The sequence below is a fragment of the Miniopterus schreibersii genome, assembly GCF_964146895.1.
Source record: "Miniopterus schreibersii genome assembly, chromosome: X".
NCBI classification, from domain to species: Eukaryota; Metazoa; Chordata; class Mammalia; order Chiroptera; family Miniopteridae; genus Miniopterus; species Miniopterus schreibersii.
Genome location: NC_138104.1, coordinates 31,081,141 through 31,098,672, shown reverse-complemented (window position 1 = coordinate 31,098,672; position 17,532 = coordinate 31,081,141). Strand labels below are relative to the sequence as shown.

General features: G+C 36.0%; 1 pseudogene across 1 annotated transcript; it reads right to left on the bottom strand.

Annotated features, from left to right (window-relative positions):
- Positions 1-10,867: 10,867 nt before the first annotated feature.
- Positions 10,868-11,256, bottom strand: LOC308550920 (trafficking protein particle complex subunit 6B pseudogene; annotated as a pseudogene). Its single transcript has one exon. The product of its transcript is annotated as a trafficking protein particle complex subunit 6B pseudogene (transcript).
- Positions 11,257-17,532: the final 6,276 nt, after the last annotated feature.

The window sequence follows — 17,532 nt, the reverse complement described above, 5'->3', positions numbered from 1 at the left end:
GTAAACTAATATTACAGAAAGTTACTTCTCCGGTAGGGCCGAAAACCTTAGGGTCCTGACTCTAAGGAGAGTCTTCTTGTAATTAAACTAATGTTTCCCAGTATTTCTTGTGATTAGAATCACTGCAGTGCTGTTGAAAAGAACATTCTAAGATGAAGTGTTTTTATAATCTGTGCTATGCAATATGGTAGCCACTAGCCACATGTGATTATTAAGCATTTAAATGTGACCAGTGCCACAGAGGAAGTGATTTAATTTAAATTAATTTAAATGCCCACAAGTAGCTAGTGACTACTATATCAGGCAGTTTGAATGTTTGTTAAAAATACACATCCCTGGGCCCTATACTAGGCCTACAGAATCAAGATCACCAGGACAGTGTCATTCGAATCTGTATTGTCAGTGCTAACTGAACACCCAATTTATTTTATTTCAAATTGCTGCTCTTCTTCAAGCCCATAATTCTAGGCTACTTCTGTTTCCAAGCGTAACACTGCATAGAGATTATATTAAGTTATTTATACACAGCATTTTCTTTAATTATAGAAGAATGAGTTGTATTGTTACCAAGAGCTGGAAGTATGTGCTAGGCTTCCTACATAAGGCTAGAACAGGTAAATAGCTTTAAGAAAGTGCCACATATAAAAATTTGCATTTGAAAAAAAAATAAATTAGGGAGTGATTATTCATTTCACATAAGAATTCACCAAAGGGCTACTTTAAATAGCTAGCTCTCCTAAAATGAATTCTAAATAAGACTCAATTAACAAAAAATTCAATTTGCACACAGCTCTTCAAGAACACATCTGTTTCCTCAAACCAGCTACACCTGTGAATCATTTGCAAAACCTCTGGAGACTGCAAGAGGCTTCTCCATAAAAGCTACGATGCTTGGTGTTAAAAGCGCCCTATTCCACAGTTGCAAGAGGTAACCGTCACTGTTTAAGAGAATCTATGCCTTCTAGTGAATTATCTTTTCTCAGATTATAAATGTTGGTTACAATATTTAGCTCAATCCATAGCACAACAGAATGGAACCAACCAAAGATTCCCTTTGAAAGTGCTTTGAAAATGGAAACAAAAGTGATATCCAGACTTCCAGTTTCTAGTCCAGCAGATAAGGAGCTTAAAAGTTACCAGTCCATCCTAATAACAAGTGATAAGGTGAACAAAATGAAAAATCGACTCTGGCCCTGGCCTGTGTGGTTCAGTTGGTTGCCTGTCATCCCATGCATCAGAGTTGCCGGTTGGATTCCTGATCAGGGCACATGCCCAGGTTTCAGGCTCGATCCCCGGTGGGGGGCACATGGGAAACAGCTGATAGATGTTTCTCTCCCTTCTTCTCTCTCTCAAAATCAATAAACTGTTCTTTTTATAAAAATCAACTCTTCTTCTTCAATCAGTAATGAGAGTTCAAAAAGCAAACCATTACCCCCCAAATTGGAGAGACAGACAGGCAGATACAGAGAATCACAACTTACCGTAACAGAAACCCACCAGCAGAAACCTCCATAGGCACCAGTATTTGGGTAGAAAAAACTGAACTGCAACCAAATTGCTAGAGGCTCCGTGAGGACAACTCTGAAAGTTAAAGTCTCCAAGGGGACCCAGTCAGACGGGCCACCATGTTTTGTGAGTTTTACCTCTAGGACCTCTACCAGGTTCTCACAGTGAATATTGGAGAAAAGTCCCCTCAGGCTTCCTGCAGGGGAAGGGAAAACTAACTATTTTGAAATACACCAGAGCATTCTGTTCTTTCAAGGCTTATCCTCAGGAAAAACTATTTTAGCAGAGAATAATCCACTGGGGTTTTAACAGAGCCTAATGTAGCTGAAGAAAACTAGAACGTTCTTTAGCAAACTAGAAAAAGAGGAGCAAATTAAACCCAAAGTGTAAAAAAGTAAATAAGAATCAGAGCAGAAATCAATAAAATTGAGAACTGAAAATTAATAGAAAATATCAACAAAACCAAAAGCTGGTTCTTCCGGAAAAAATCAATAAAATCAATAAGCTTCTAGCCAGGCTAACCTAGAGAAAATTAGAAAAGACTCAAATTACTAATACCAGAAATGACATCACTACAGATCCCGTGGATGCTAAAAGGATAATAAAAGATTATAAACAACCTTTATGCCCACAAATTTGATAACCTAGCTGAAATGGACCAATTCCTTGACAGATACGATCTACCAAACTCACATAAGAAGAAATAGGTAATCTGAATCAGTTTATAATTTATTAAAAATATGGAATCAATAATTAATAAACTTTCAAAACAGAAAGTACCAGGCATGGATAGATTCACTAGCGAATTCTACCAATAATTTAAGTAATAAATTATAACAATTTTCTACAATGTCTTCCATATGATAGAAATAGAAGGAATACTGCTGAAGTCATGAGGCCAGTATTGTCCTATAACCAGAACCAGACAAAGATATTACAAGAAAACTACAAACCAATATCTCTCATGAGCATAGACGTAAAAATCCTCAACAAAATATTAGTAAATATAATCTAACAATGTATAAAAAGAATTATTTACCATGACCAAGAGGGATAATCTCAGGTTTACAAGTCTGATACAACATTCAAAAATCAATGTAATCCAACATACCAACAGGCAAAGAAGAAACATTACATGATCATATCAATAGAGAGAGGAAAACCAGTTGACAAAATCCAACACTCATTCATAACAAAACTCTCAGTAAACTAGAAATAGCAACTTCCTCAATTTGATAAAGTACATCTAGAAAAATCTATAGATATCATCACACATAATGGTGAAAAACTTGAAACTTTCTTACTAAGATCAAGAATAAGGCAAGGATGCCCCCTTTCACCAACCCTTGTCAACGTCATACTGAAAGCTCTAGTTAATGTAATAAGACGAGAAAATAAAATAAAATAAAATGTATACAGATTAGGAAAGAAGAAATAAAACTGTCTCTATTCACAGATGACATGCTCTTGTACGTTGAAAATCCAAAAGAATCAACAAAAAAGAATTCGGGGGAAAAAGTCAATCATTTTCTTACATATCAGATGAGCAAGTGGAATTTGAAATTAAAAACACATTACCATTTATATTAGCAAACCAAAAAATGAAATACTTAGGTATAAATCTAATAAAATATGTAGAAGATTTATATGAGAAAAACTACAAAGCCTAATGAAAGATATCAAAGAAGAAATAAAGAAATGGAGACATAACCCATGCTCATGGATAGAAAGACTCAATTTTGTAAAGATGTCAGTCTTTTCCAAAGTGATGTATAGATTCAGTGCAATCCCAATCAAAATTCCAACAAGTTATTTTGTTGATATTAACAAACTAATTCTAGAGTTATATGGAGAATCAAAAGACCCAACATAGTCAACTCAAAATTAAAGAAAAAGTTGGAGGACTGATACTACCCAAGTTCAAGGCTTACTAGAAAGCTATAGTCATCAAGACAGTGGGGTATTAGTGAAAGGACAGATAAATAGATCAATGGAATGGAATAGAGAGTCCAGAAATAGACCCACATAAATATAGTCAACTGCTTTTTACAAAGAAGCAAAGACAATACAATGAAACAAAAAAATCTTTTCAATAAACGGTGCTGAAATAACTGGTCATTCACATGCAGAAAATGAGTCTAGACACAGACGATGAACTCTTCACAAAAATCAATTCCAAATGCATCATCAATGTAAATGTAAAATGCAAAATTATAAAATTCCTAAAAGTTAATGTAGGAGAAAATTCAGATGACCTTGTGTGTGACAGTGACTTTTTAGATACAATATCTATGGTGTGATCCATTTAAAAAATAATAGGTAAGTTGGACTTCATTAAAATTAAAATATTCTAATCTATAAAAAACGATGTCAAGAAGATGATAAGACAAGCCACAGACTGGGAGAAAATATTTGCAGAAATACACATCTGTAAAAGACTTGTATCTAAAACTTGCAAATAATTTTTTTTTTAATTTAATTTTTGTTTAAAACATTACAGATGTCCCTTTTTCTCCCCAATAATTTTTAAACCTTAACAACAGGAGAATGAACAACCCAATTTATAAAACGGGCAAAAAGTCTGAGCAGACATGTCACCAAAGAAGATATACAGATGGCAGAGAATGTCAAATTAAGACAACAATGTCATACCACTACATTCCTACTAGATGTCCAAACCCCAAAGCATTGACAACACCAAATGCTGATGGGACCGTGGAGCAGCAGGAACTCTCAGTCAGAGCCAGTGGGAATGCATAATGATACTGCTACTTTAGAAGACAGTTTGGTCCTTTGTTTTGTTTTGCTTTGCTTTTTATAAAGCTAAACATACTCTTACCATGTGATCCAGCAATCACCCTTTTTGGTATTTACCCAAATGAATTGAAAACTTATGTACACCCCAAAACCTGCATGCAGATGTTTATAGCAGCTTTATTCATTATTGCCAAAACTTGGAAACAACTAAGATATCCTTCAGTAGGTGCATGGATAAAAAACCAAAACAAAAGTGGTACATTCCAACAACAAAATATTCTTCAGAGCTAAAAAGAAATATGCTAAGAAGCCATGAAAATTCATAGAGGAAATTTAAATGCATATTGAGTGAAAGGAGCCAATCTTTCTCTGAAAACGCTACATGCTATATGATTCCAATTGTATGTCATTCTGGAAAAGACAAAACTAAGGAGACAGTAAAAACACACACACATCAGTGGTTGCTTGGGTTCACGGAGGAGGGAGGTATGAACAGGAAGAACACAGAATTTTCAGGGCAATAAAACTATAGGGTGTCAGCCCAAAAATGTATACACACAGTTTGAATAATTATAAAAGCAGTGTTTATTAAAATACATTCCATTTTCAAAATTGAGCTATCAGCTATTAAAGTGTATATACATTTTGGGGGGACTCCCTGTATTCTGTATAATACTATAATGGTAGATACGTGTCATTATACATTTGTACATAAAATGCACAACATCAAGAGTGAACCCTACTGTAAACTATGGACTTCCAGTGATACTGATGTGTCTATGGAGGTTCATCAACTGTAACAAATGTGCCACATGTTGTTAGTGGAGGAGGTTGTGTGTCCCGGAACAGGGGCCTTATGGAAACTTTCTGTACCTTCTGCTCAGTTTTGCTGTGAATCTAAAACTGATCTAAAAAATAAAGTTCATTTTTTTAAAAACGTAATATCCAAGTGTGAAGTACTATTAGATTGACAAATGCTATTACTTTGCACAGAATGACCACATTTACGCCTATTGTTCTGGCATAATTTTTCTCAAAGCCCCCTTTCTCTATCAAAGTTTCCTGGCTGAGACAAAAACAATAACAAAAAACAAACAAAAATATGCCCACCCCACCTCCAACTATTGTGGTCTTTTTTTTTTTTTTTTTTTTTTTGGCGTGATCTCATCATGTTGTAACAGTTTCCCAAATACCTAGTTTAAAAATTTAAAAATTCATATTCCTCCCTTAAAAATTCTGATTCAGTAATTCTGGGGTAACAACCGGAAATCTCTACTCTTAAGAGCATCCTTGTGGATTTGGATGATCACAGGGCATTAAAGCAAAAACTTGATTTACATAACTGAATTTCATGCAAAACTTTAATTATGTATTTGGATTAAGATCGGCTGTGGTCATGGAAGTTTCTTGCTGCAGTCCACCAACAACCATAAGTCATTCTGACAAATTCACATATTTTCTTGGTAATAATACATTTGGGAATAGTTCCCATAAAATTGAGTATGTGCTAGGAACTGGGAACATGCCATTACTTTAGCAAAGATAACACAATGAAGTCTAAAAATAACAGTCCAAATATGTATACTATTTTCTTTTCCCATTATTGCAAAAATGTAAGCTGCATTTTCTGAGGTTTGCTAACTCTCCCTCTAAGAATATCGATGAAATTATATACAATAATTTGCAGAAAGAAATACAAAGTTGTAATGGGGGTGAACAATCTAAGTTACTGGCTAATCATCAGATTTTGGAGATTGTCATCATAATTGCAACTCAGAAGTATTGTTTTCTTAAAAAATAATTTAGTCAGTCATGTTTTTGTTTGGGGAATAAAGGACTATAGACGTTATGTCTGAGAAAACCGATTTTATCAATTCCTTCAGGCCTCTAACAGGACCTATGTACTTTACCTTATTATGTTACCACTCAACACAAATGCAAAGCCAGGCAAAAACTTTGCAATACAAACCCTCTCATGGATCTGTTTGCAAAAGCCTTTGTCTGGAGGTGTCTCTGTTAAATAACACACACAGTATAAAGACATCTCTTAATCATGTCTGCTTCTGTGGGTGGCCAAGCTGAAACAAAGATCACATTTCAAGCATGCCACGCTGGCTATGACATGCTGAGAACTGCGCAAAATTTCATCATTTTCATCTTTTTAAGTTAATACAAAAATGCAAAGAGTACAGATCAAAGCTTTTTATTCTGTTCCAAATTATATCTCCCTTTCCGAAACTGTTATTTTGACACAGTTAGTACTGTTTCCTGCCTAGTAGAAAAATAGAAAATATTTTCCAAAAGTTCTACGTAATTGTGTTCTGTTATACAATTCGAATTCAGAGGATAGATAAACCTGGTTAGTGACAGATGCTGCTGCAGTGGTTGGAACTTGGCCAGTGCAAAGCGACCTTGAACACGTTCCTGTGACCAAGCGAGAACTCTATAAAAATTCCGTGCACCTTTTCTATCTAATTACTTTATTATGTTTCAAGTAATCACAATGCTGTGTATTTTCTTTTGGGTGGAAGAGAAAATTGAATATGCCTTGTTAGAATAAATAAAGAAAGGAAACTAACAACAACCACCTCAGTAGGAAAAAACAACTGTTGACGTGTGAACAATCTTTTCTATGTAAATATTCAACAGTAATTCTTCCTATCTTTCTTATAAGTAAGCAGGTTTTTTATATTCTCTATAAATATTACCAAAATACCATTTTATTTCCCAGTTAGATATGAAAAGGTATATTCCTGAAAGGGAAGATTGAAAAAAATGTAAAAACTAAATATTATTTAATAGAGTACAACTGCAACAGTGTGTGTGTGTGTGTGTGTGTGTGTGTGTGTGTGTGTAAGGGGAACTAAGGAGAATATTAGCCACTAATTATTTTCTGAATATTATACCTTATTTTGCCCTGGCCGGGCTCATGCAAGAGGCAACCAATCCACGGGTCTCTCTCACACTGATGTTTCTCTCGTGTCCCCTCTCTCTCCCTCTCTCTCCTCCTCCCTTCCTCCTTTCCACTCTCTCTAAAAATCAATGGGAAAAAATATCTATGGGTAAGGATTACAAAAAATAAAAATAAAAAAATATTATACCTTATTTATCTACAAATTAAAAAATTTTGAATCAAAGTGCTAATTATGTAAGAACTGTGAAATGTTGGATGTTTTTCTTCTAACCACTTAAGTGCTACTTAAGTGGATTTTTTTTTTTTTTTTTGGTATTAGGAAAAGCACATGATAAAATTTAATTTAGAAAGATAGATAGTAGCTTTTTATATAGAAAAATATTTTCAACCACCAAATGCAAATAAAGGACCACTAATAGAGCATTTATTTTAGGCCTTTGTTTTATAATTTTTTTAAAAAATCTAAATTTTATGAATTTTAAGAATAAATTGGTAATGGAAAATACTAGAAACAAAAGTGTTACTGATATTTGATCAATCTAAAACTAATTTGGAATTGGTGCTAAAAGCTAGACACTGAAAACAGATAAATACGGCCTGCAGTATGATTTGTTTGTTCTCTAAAGGGTTAAACCTGTTAAAATGATTTACAAATTTTGAAAGTGAAAGACCTTACATAAACAAATTTCAAAATCAAGAGACCTGACATTAAAAAATCTTGATTTTCAGCAATTGAAAAATTAGATCTGCCGACATGGGGCTTGCATTCCTTTAAGGTACCAATTTGCAAGAGCTGAGGAGCAGCTCTGTTTCAGACAGGATCTGCTTGTTCCAGCACACCAGAGTCCCCATTGCTCCCAATTGTCTCCATGACACTGCAGTCAAGTGCCAGTTCCTGGGAGGCTTCACACGTTTCTGTTACTTGCCTTATTTCTGGAGCCATTTGAGTTTATGATTTGGGCATATCAACAGCTTACAAAAGTGCACTGAGATAAACTAGGGTTTCATGACAATGCTTGCTGTCAAGATTGACAGGAAACTGAATGGGTGGACTCTGGGAGTCTCTGTATCTTTGCCATAAAAATCTTTGCTTTTACTTTTAGATATTAGAGTTTCTGTCCATGCTTTTTTTTGAACACATATTTCTGTGAATATAAAGATAATTGAGAAAAGCCATTGCTCTAGACCAGTGGCTTCCAATATTTTTATTCATGTATGTATTATTGAACTGTTGTCATAGTAATTGATATTTTAAAATCCTCTTGAGAATATAAAAATATTTCTTGATTTTTGCCTACACAGTTACTGTGATGGTTAGTTTTATGCGTCAGATTGGTTCAGCTGTAGTACCCAGGAGTTTAATGAAACATTAATCTACGTGCTCCTGTTTAGGTATTTTGTAGATGTGGTTAACAAATACAGTTAGTTGACTTTAAGCAAAAGTGATGACCTCAGTAAATGTGGGTAGACCTCATTCAATCTATTGAAGGCCTTAGGAGCAAAACCTGAACTTTTCTGGAGAAGAAGAAATTCTGCCTCAAGATTGCCGCATTAACTCCTGCCTGAGTCTTCAGCCTGTCAGTCTGTCTTATAAGTTTCAGTTTCCAGCCCCACAGTGATGTAAGCCAATTTCTTAAAACCTTTCTCCCTCTTTCTCTCCACATCTTCCACTAGTTCTATTCTCTGTAGAATCCTGACTGATAGTCATGTTATGTAGAAATAATTTAAAGTCAAAAATTCTTTTTGATTACTGTATTATTAAATATTGCATTATAAATTTTATGTTAAGTAAATTTTATTGCAACACCTTAGATATTCATAAAATATAAGCCTTAATTTTTCCCATTTGAAATGCTATTCAATTTCAATTAATTATGTGAGAAAAAGTATGATGTGCTAATATGCAAATGGCATATATTAGATTTCTGTTTGGGGAGCAAATGTATATTAAAATGTAAATTGAAATGCAATATGTATTACAGAATCAAAATAGACAAAAATGTTTTTATAAAATCATTCATAATTCTTACATGTTTTGCTGATAGAAATTATTTTTTGTATATAATTACTCCTCAGTCTAGGGGAGGAAAATAATTTTCCTTCTACCCTTCTAGGTTCTTGGCTGAGACCCCTCCTGTAATAAAAGACAGAACAACAGGAACAAAACAGAAATTTAATAAAATGTATACCTCTTGTTTTTTTTGTTTTGTTTTGTTTTTAAATATATCTTTATTGATTTCAGAGGGAGGAAATGAGAGGGAGAGAGATCGAAACATCAGTGATAAGAGAGTCATTGATTGGCTGCCTCCTGCACGCCCCCGACTGGGGATCCCGAAACCCGGGCATGTGCCCTGACCAGGAATCGAACCCTGATCGCCTGGATCCTAGGATGCTCAACCGCTGAGCCACCCCCGGCCAGGCTAAAATGTATACCTCTTGTATACACAGGAAATACCCAGGAAAAATCAAGTAACTCCCCAAAAGACTCAAGCTTAAATACTATCTCTAAGTTAAGATAAAATAAGATATTGGGGCCCAGCCGGGCATGGCTCAGAGGTTGAGCATCGACCTAGGATCCAGGCGATCGCGGTTCGATTACCGGTCAGGACACAGGCCCAGGTTTTGGGCTCGGTCCCCAGCAGGGGGCGTGCAGGAGGCAGTCGATCAATGACTCTCTCATCACTGATGTTTCTCTCTCTCTCCCTCTCCCTTCCTCTCTCTGAGATCAATAAAGATATATTTAAAAAAAAAAAAAAGATATTGGGGGCAGGGTGAGACCAGTTACAGAGATTGTCAGGAAGAACATTGTAAGCAAAAGTAAGGTTATTACACAGACTTGTCCTAACTTCCTCCATTGATGGGAGTTTCTAGAGATTAGTCATCCTCTTCTTCCAAAATATGAAGTGAAAGATACGCTTATACATAGAGAAAAACATAAATTCTCATATTCAAGAAACCTGCTAAAAGCAAAGGAAAGACTGGTCTGACATGAAGCTAGAGAATGTGACAAAACCCAGATTATGGAGGGTTTTTCTAGCTATTTTAAGGATTTGGGTCTTTAGTCAAGGGGCAAAGGAAAACAATTGAAGGGATTTAACTAAGAGAAGTAACATGATCAGATTGTATTTGAAAAAATACCTTTATAGCATTTTAAGGAATAGATTAGAAGAGGGCAAGACTAGACTCAAGGAGAACACTTAGGAGATTATTTCTTATTTTGTTCTGTTTTAGTATGCTATTTGCTTTTTTAAATAACTAAAACAAATTCATAAAACAAAATCAAAATTTGTTTATTCTTACACAAATGATTCCGACTGGTGCGTACTTTTCTTTAGGCTAATTTATCAAACCCTGAGTTTTGCTTCTCCATCTGTGGTTAAATACACATCACTCGAAGCAAATAAAAATATTTAAAATAAGGATCCTAAAATAAGGATCTTACATCTTGGGTGTTTGTTTATTTGAAATCAGGTTTTTTTCATTCTAAACAGTTTCAGAAAAGTGTATGTTATGGTCGAATGTCTCTTTATCTGCTTTACCTTGGTCTATGTTAAATTGATAAAATACAACCTTACCCCTGCTTAAGGGTACCTCTTTCATTATACAAGTTAGCAGATAGCTTATATCAACACAAATATCCAACAGTGTAATTAGATCCTTGCTACTTGAACTACTTCATACAGGAACAATTTAACTCTTTACATTGTTGAAGCCTTGCATTTCAGTATGTTCTACGACTTCTGTGTCATCACAGGCAGGTATTGAAGACACTTCAGCTGTTACAATACTTTTCATCCCCAAGTCTGATGAGCCACCTCTGATTAAGCCTAAATGCTAAATCCTTAGACGCATGTTCTGAGTACTGTTCTCCCGCACACATCCAAGTGAGCAGAGGAAACTTCTTGTCCTAAAAGTATGTAGATGCCCTGATGATTTGTCCTCAGATTGTCCACTTTTTTCTTGAATACTGTAGTGCAGAAATCTTTACAAATGAACTTCAGGATATGTAACTCATCCTTGAACCTCGAGGGATCTTTTGTAAACATTTCTATCAATCCTTGTTCCACTGGAAACCCCATGTTGTCCAGCTTAGTGACACAGCCTCGGTTTCCCACCTCCCCCTGCCCGCGGATTGTGCTGTTTCTTGCTCAGTCTTTCAAGCTCTGGTTTTTGGCCCCATCTGGGGGGGGCTCGTGGGTCCGGGCTAGTGCCCGAGCGAATGGGCCTGTGCAGGCCGCTGCTCCCTCAGCCCTCAGCCGGTCCCTCGGAGCTAGGAGGCCAGGCTAGGAGGTTATTTCAGCCAAGAGATGATGGAATGAACTAAGATGGTAATGGCAAAAACAGAGAAAAATGGATAGTTAGGAAGTATAATTGGAGGGATAAAAGCGATTAGCATTTTCTGGGGTAAAAAAAATATTAAACAAAGATCAGGTTTATAGAAGTGGGATGGAGATCAGGAGTTTAGTTTTTAAACATAAGGAGTGCAAGGGGCCTTTGAGACCCTGGGGTCGCCACAATGCAAAAAGTGGGTTGAAAAATAAAAGACAGTGAAGATGACAAAGAAAAATCATAGGAGTTAGAGGAAAGCTAGTGGAACATGATAACATGAAACCCAGGAGAGAAGCGTTACAAGAAAGTTTCAGATACTATTAGAAGGCAAAGGAGGGTGTGCACTGAAAAGCTTGTGTTGCATTTAACAAGTAGCAAGCCATTGAAGATCTTAATAAAGACCACTTGCTCCCATTTTTTAAAAAAGTCTCATCGGGATGACTAAAAAGAAGAGAGTTGCTTTAGAGTGAAATACCATGGTAGTGATGTCATCTTATTAAATGCCATGAGTCTTAATTCATGCTAGGAACAATATAAACTGAGCATTGCCATGTTTTTAGCATTAATATACTTGGATACACTAGTGGTTCCCAGAGTATATATATATATATATATATATGGAGATCTGTTTGATAGATTATTTACTGGACTGCATATATGGGGATTATAAATGATCACAAGACATCTAAACAGGGCCAGCAGAGAAAAGTTCCTTAAGAAACTATATATAGTGGGCTGATAGCTCTGGGGGATGGGGGGTGGAGGGATTGAGCAAAAAGAAAAAAAAAGGGAGAGAACTCATAGACATGGACAACAGTGTGGTCATTTTGGGGGTGGGGGTAGGGGGGTGGGTGGAGGGTATGGGGGGATAAATGAAAATTTAATTAAATAAATTTTATTTTTAAAAAAGATCCAACTTAAAGGGACATCTCTTCACTATGCAATGACAAAAAGCTATAGTGACTATATACAGAACAACATAATGATTCGCTAACATTCATTTGTTAATTCATTTCACACATATTATTACTGGACATTTACTGAGCAAGTTATGGGGACACCGAGTAGAATGTGCTTAGGTGGATATGGAAGAGAATTGGGAATAGGTTGTGGTCACAGATATTATATTCCATATTTGGTCATAAAAAGCTGACAGTTTAATAGTTTGTGTTTTAGAATCTGTCAAAGATGTCTGTGTTAAAACAGTCTTTGCTCAGGCTGCATCATCAAAAGGTCTTAGCATCACAATGCGTGTGTGAAAATGGTCACATTAAAACGGCTGCATTATATTGTTTTGTTATATTATGTACCATAATGGGGGATAAATTCAACTAAGTAAGATGTCATTTGATTAAGTAGGGCCCTAAATGCCAGGTAGAGGAGTTTGGATTTAATAATTTAGGCAAGAAACTATTGCAGATTTTGAGTACAGGAATGGCATGATATACATTGTACTTAAGAAGGAATCATCCAAGTAAATTCTAATAGTGTCGATAGATGCATTAGGCTGTCATAGCTGGATGGCACTAGCTATTAGAAACATCCAACTGACTCCCTTTGCTCCAAGTTATCTCGTTTTTATAATTTAACTTCCCCTATAAATTTGCCTACAGGAGTAGAGTGTACTGCTCAGTGGACACATATACCTGGATAGTTAATAGTTCTATATCTTATTATAAATTAATAAATTTAATATCCTGTTTATTTATATAAATTGGAAATCTTATTTATATATGAGGTGGGCAAAAGTAGATTTGCAGCTGTTCATAGGGAAAATAATATAATAATTAATAAATAATAATACAAGAATAAACTGTTTCACATACTCATAACTGTAAACCTACTTTTGCCCACCCCTGTATATAGTATTTCTTATATATACATACATATATAAATATGTATATAAGAAACGTTAGCTTAGCAGTAACAGCTAGATTGCAACCTTATCTTCAAATCACAAGGAAAGTCAAAACGGGATTTTCATCATGAGTATTAAAATAAGCTGAACTGCGAAGTTTTATAAAGGAATTAGAGGAATTGGACTTGGAAATGTGAGCTTTTTTTTTTTTTACTATTTATTTATTTATTTATTTATTTATTTATTTATTTATTTATTTATGTTGAAAGTATTACAGATGTCCCCTTTTCCCCCTCTCACTGATCCCCTCCACCCCACATCCACACTCCCCTCCCCCTTTCCCCAGGCCTTCCCCACACTATTGTCTGTGTCCATGGGTTATGCATATATGCATATAAGTTCTTTGGTTAATCTCTCCCCACCAACACCCACTCCCCTACCCTGCCTTCCCAGAAACGTGAGTTCTTTTACAAGCTCATGCAAGCAACCAATACAGCTTTCCATGCAGGTTCCAAACTTTTCACCTTGATATCCTTTGCTCACATCCTACTGAAATGGTTGTTCTTCTCTCTAGACCTCCCACCAGCCCCTTGTCAATTTCTGACTCTTTTCATCTTACCCTTTTTTGAAAAACCAGCTTAGATGCCACCGGCAACAATAAGCTTTTCCCAAATCCCCTGAGTCAGAATGACTTTCTCTCTTTGCTCCCATAATTAGAACACTTAGCACTTTGCCCATGTTATAGATTCTGATTGTGCACATATCTGTCCCAGGAGAATATCAGCTCCTTAACAGTAGAAACTATCATTTTCCCAGAGTAGGTTTTTTGTAAATTTATACTGAATTGAATTATCCCAGTAAAGCAACAGTAGCTTCATCAGAACAATGCTGTCCAATGGAAGTGATGATGTTCGAAATGTTTTATATCTGTGTTGTCCAATATACAGTATAGCCACTAGCTATATATGGCTATTGAACACTTCAATGGGACCAGTGTGACTGAGCGACTAAAATTTTAATTTTCTTTAACATTAATTTAAATTTATTTATTTTATTTTTTAATTTTTTATTAAATTTATTGGGGTGACAATGGTTAATATGACCATATAGGTTTCAGGTGTGGATTTCTATGTTACAAGATCTGTATATTGCTCTGTGTGCCCACCACTCAAACTCATATCTTTTCCTATCACCACATATTAGGACCCCCTTCACTCCTACCCCCTTCCCTCTGGCAACCACCACACTGCTGTTCATGTCCACCAGTTTCAGTTTTATATCCCACATATGAGTGATATCATATGGTTTTTAGCTTTTCCTGACTGACTTATTTCACTTAGCATGATATTCTCAAGGTCCTTCCATGTTATTTAAATTTGAAGTAGCCTCATGGGTACTGTATTGGACAGCACAGAATACGACCATGTAGCCATTGAGCAGGTGTGGCATTCAGTCAATTCTGTGAAGTCCTTTGATGTCAGGTAGAGTCTAAACAATCAGTTGATTGGTAGGGTTTTGTTTTTGTTCTGTTTTCATCTTGATTTGGATGGTTTTACGCTATGCAGAGAGACCTTTCATCAACCATGTGGACAGTGTATACTAAGCAATATTTAGAGGATAGCAACAAAAGAAGTCTTAAACTCTGGCTCCAAAAGGCTTGACATTTTATGGAGGAAAGTATAATCTAAAGGCATTAGAACATTTAAGACTTTAAAAATATCTTTCTCTACATGCTAGGAAGTAAATTGTAATTTAAAATGCAGCACTGTATATAAATGTCCAATCATTATGCCGTACAACTGAAACTAATATAATATTGTATGTCAACTATAATTTACAAAATAAATTTTTTAAATCTTTGAAAAATGCAGCTCTGGCTAGAATCGTGAACAGGCTTCAAGTTTACTCAGTAGGACAGAGTTCATTGCTCCAGTATCCCTTACAGAAGGACACAGCTAGAGTGTTTTCCGTGTCATCTACCTCTCAAAAGTGTACTGCTTATCACAGAGGAGCCCAAATGAAAAATTATGGATGGCTCAGTGCACACTAATCTTCATAATCAGTTCAAAAGCCACAACATAGTGAGTGGAGCCCGGTGGTTCCTTTGAACGTGGAGGAAAGCTCAACTCTGGCAGGCACTTGTGTGGTTGGCTTGTTGGGAATCCCTATTGCTAGGAACATCCCAAACTCAGATAAAGTCCCTAATCCTGCTGCCTTAGTGTTGTCACCCTTTTATTTTAGAGCTTGTTTATAACCAAAGAGATTTCCAGTGGGCAAGAAGAGTCCTCTTTACACCAGGTTGATTAGCATTATTTAGTTAAAAGGAATGGTAAATTTGTTGGCGTCAGTCTCAAAAGTATTTTACTATGTGATTTATCATCAGGGAAAAAAAATTATTCTGGCTGGTATAAAGGAATTTTTGGCCTACAGAGCTTTCACAGATGCCCTTAGTGTACAGAATACCTTTTTTCTGCCTACTTCCTCTACCCCCACTTATGTTTATACCTATAATATACATAAGCTCCTAGTAGGGAGTGTGGAGCAGGCCTCAGAGGGGATCAATGAATGGATGTTAAAAGGTTGATGGAAGAGTGAAGAGGGTTGAGGAGGTTGGGAGATCTAACTCCTATAAACTGTCCAGCCCTGTGGACTCATTTTGAAAGAGATTCTTGAGTCAAGAATGGGCTGTCAGACCAGGGTTATAATCCTGGTTCTGCCCTTACTAGTTCTATAACTCTGAGCAAGCAACTTAATGAATTTAGGACTGTAAAATGAGAATAATAATAGTTCTTACCTGGCAGAGTAACAGTAAGAACTAAAAAAGAATGTCTCTTTGCCACTTGGCCTTTGTTAATCGGGTTATTATCCTAACTTGACTCTAGGCTCCACAAAAGTCAAGGACCGTGTCTGTTTTCTTCAGTGTTGTATGCCTGGCACCTGGCACAGTGGGGGACACATAGTAGACTGAATGAATAATTGAATAGTTAGAGAAGAGGGGCCTAGAAAAAGACCTGTTTAAAAGAGTCTATGTAAGATTCTGGAGAAATTTCAGGTGAAAATTGTGGCAGAGAATTGAGGAGAAGGTGTTTTCAGCACCTGCAGTTCTGTGTGGCTCATTGCAAGTGTTCAAAGTATCTGGAATCAGCTGCCACGGCAGGTACACAGGAGTGCTCATGATGAGCAGTTGCAGTGGTGGGGTTTTGAGTGGATTAGTGGGCATAAGGTGTTGACAGTGGCTGCCAGAGAATGGGAGGTTAGAGCTTTTAGATTCATTTATGGGACCTCTTCAAATCACTGGGGAAGTTTTTGAGGAGGACTATATTTCAGCAAGCTGTTTGGAGCTTCCATAACTTGGTTTTTAAAGTCAACTTGACCTTCTTTCGGATGGTGAAGATCTAGAACAAGCAGTGACGCTATTGTCAAGTTGGTCTACCATAACAAAGTCATTTTCCAATATTTAGTAAATTGTTTTAAAATTAAACCTTTAGTATTGTAAAGGTGCTGGGCGTTCCTTGACATTAATATTGGTATCCCCAATCTCCCAATTCTTTTAAACATCCCATTATGAGTGCTTTAATGATTTCTGCTTTTCACTCCCTGTTTATTTTTTCTCCTAAATTGTTACTATTTTTCATCTCTCCTTATTTTTCTGGCTTTCCTATGCCTCATGACCTCCAAAGTAGTATCTAGAAAAGCCCTTAGGAATTTCTTAGTTCCTCTACCCACCCTGTTACACTGTGTTAGGTACTGTTGTACAGTAAATAAATTTCAAACAGAATTTGATACTTAATCTATTTTATTATGAAGAGAGCAAATAGCAGCTACTAAAAATGTGTTAAATGAAGTTGTATGTTCTGAGAGGTATAACAAATATTCATCTAGTTTCTCATTGATACAGAGTTTACTTTTATAGCTGATATAGCAGTGTCCATACATTTTAAAGAAGAACAAACAAAGAGAAACAAAGATAGATGTTAAAACTGGACTGACATCACCCAGGGAAGGCTGGGACTAAAAGAGAAGAGGACCTATATGTTATGGTTTGAATTGAAGAGCACATCCAATCCAAGGTTTCAATAATGATGTATAATATGCTGTTAATCCTTCAGCATACACCTTTCCCCTAAGCTTCAGAATCACATCCTACTCTAGCTGAATGTCTGCAAGT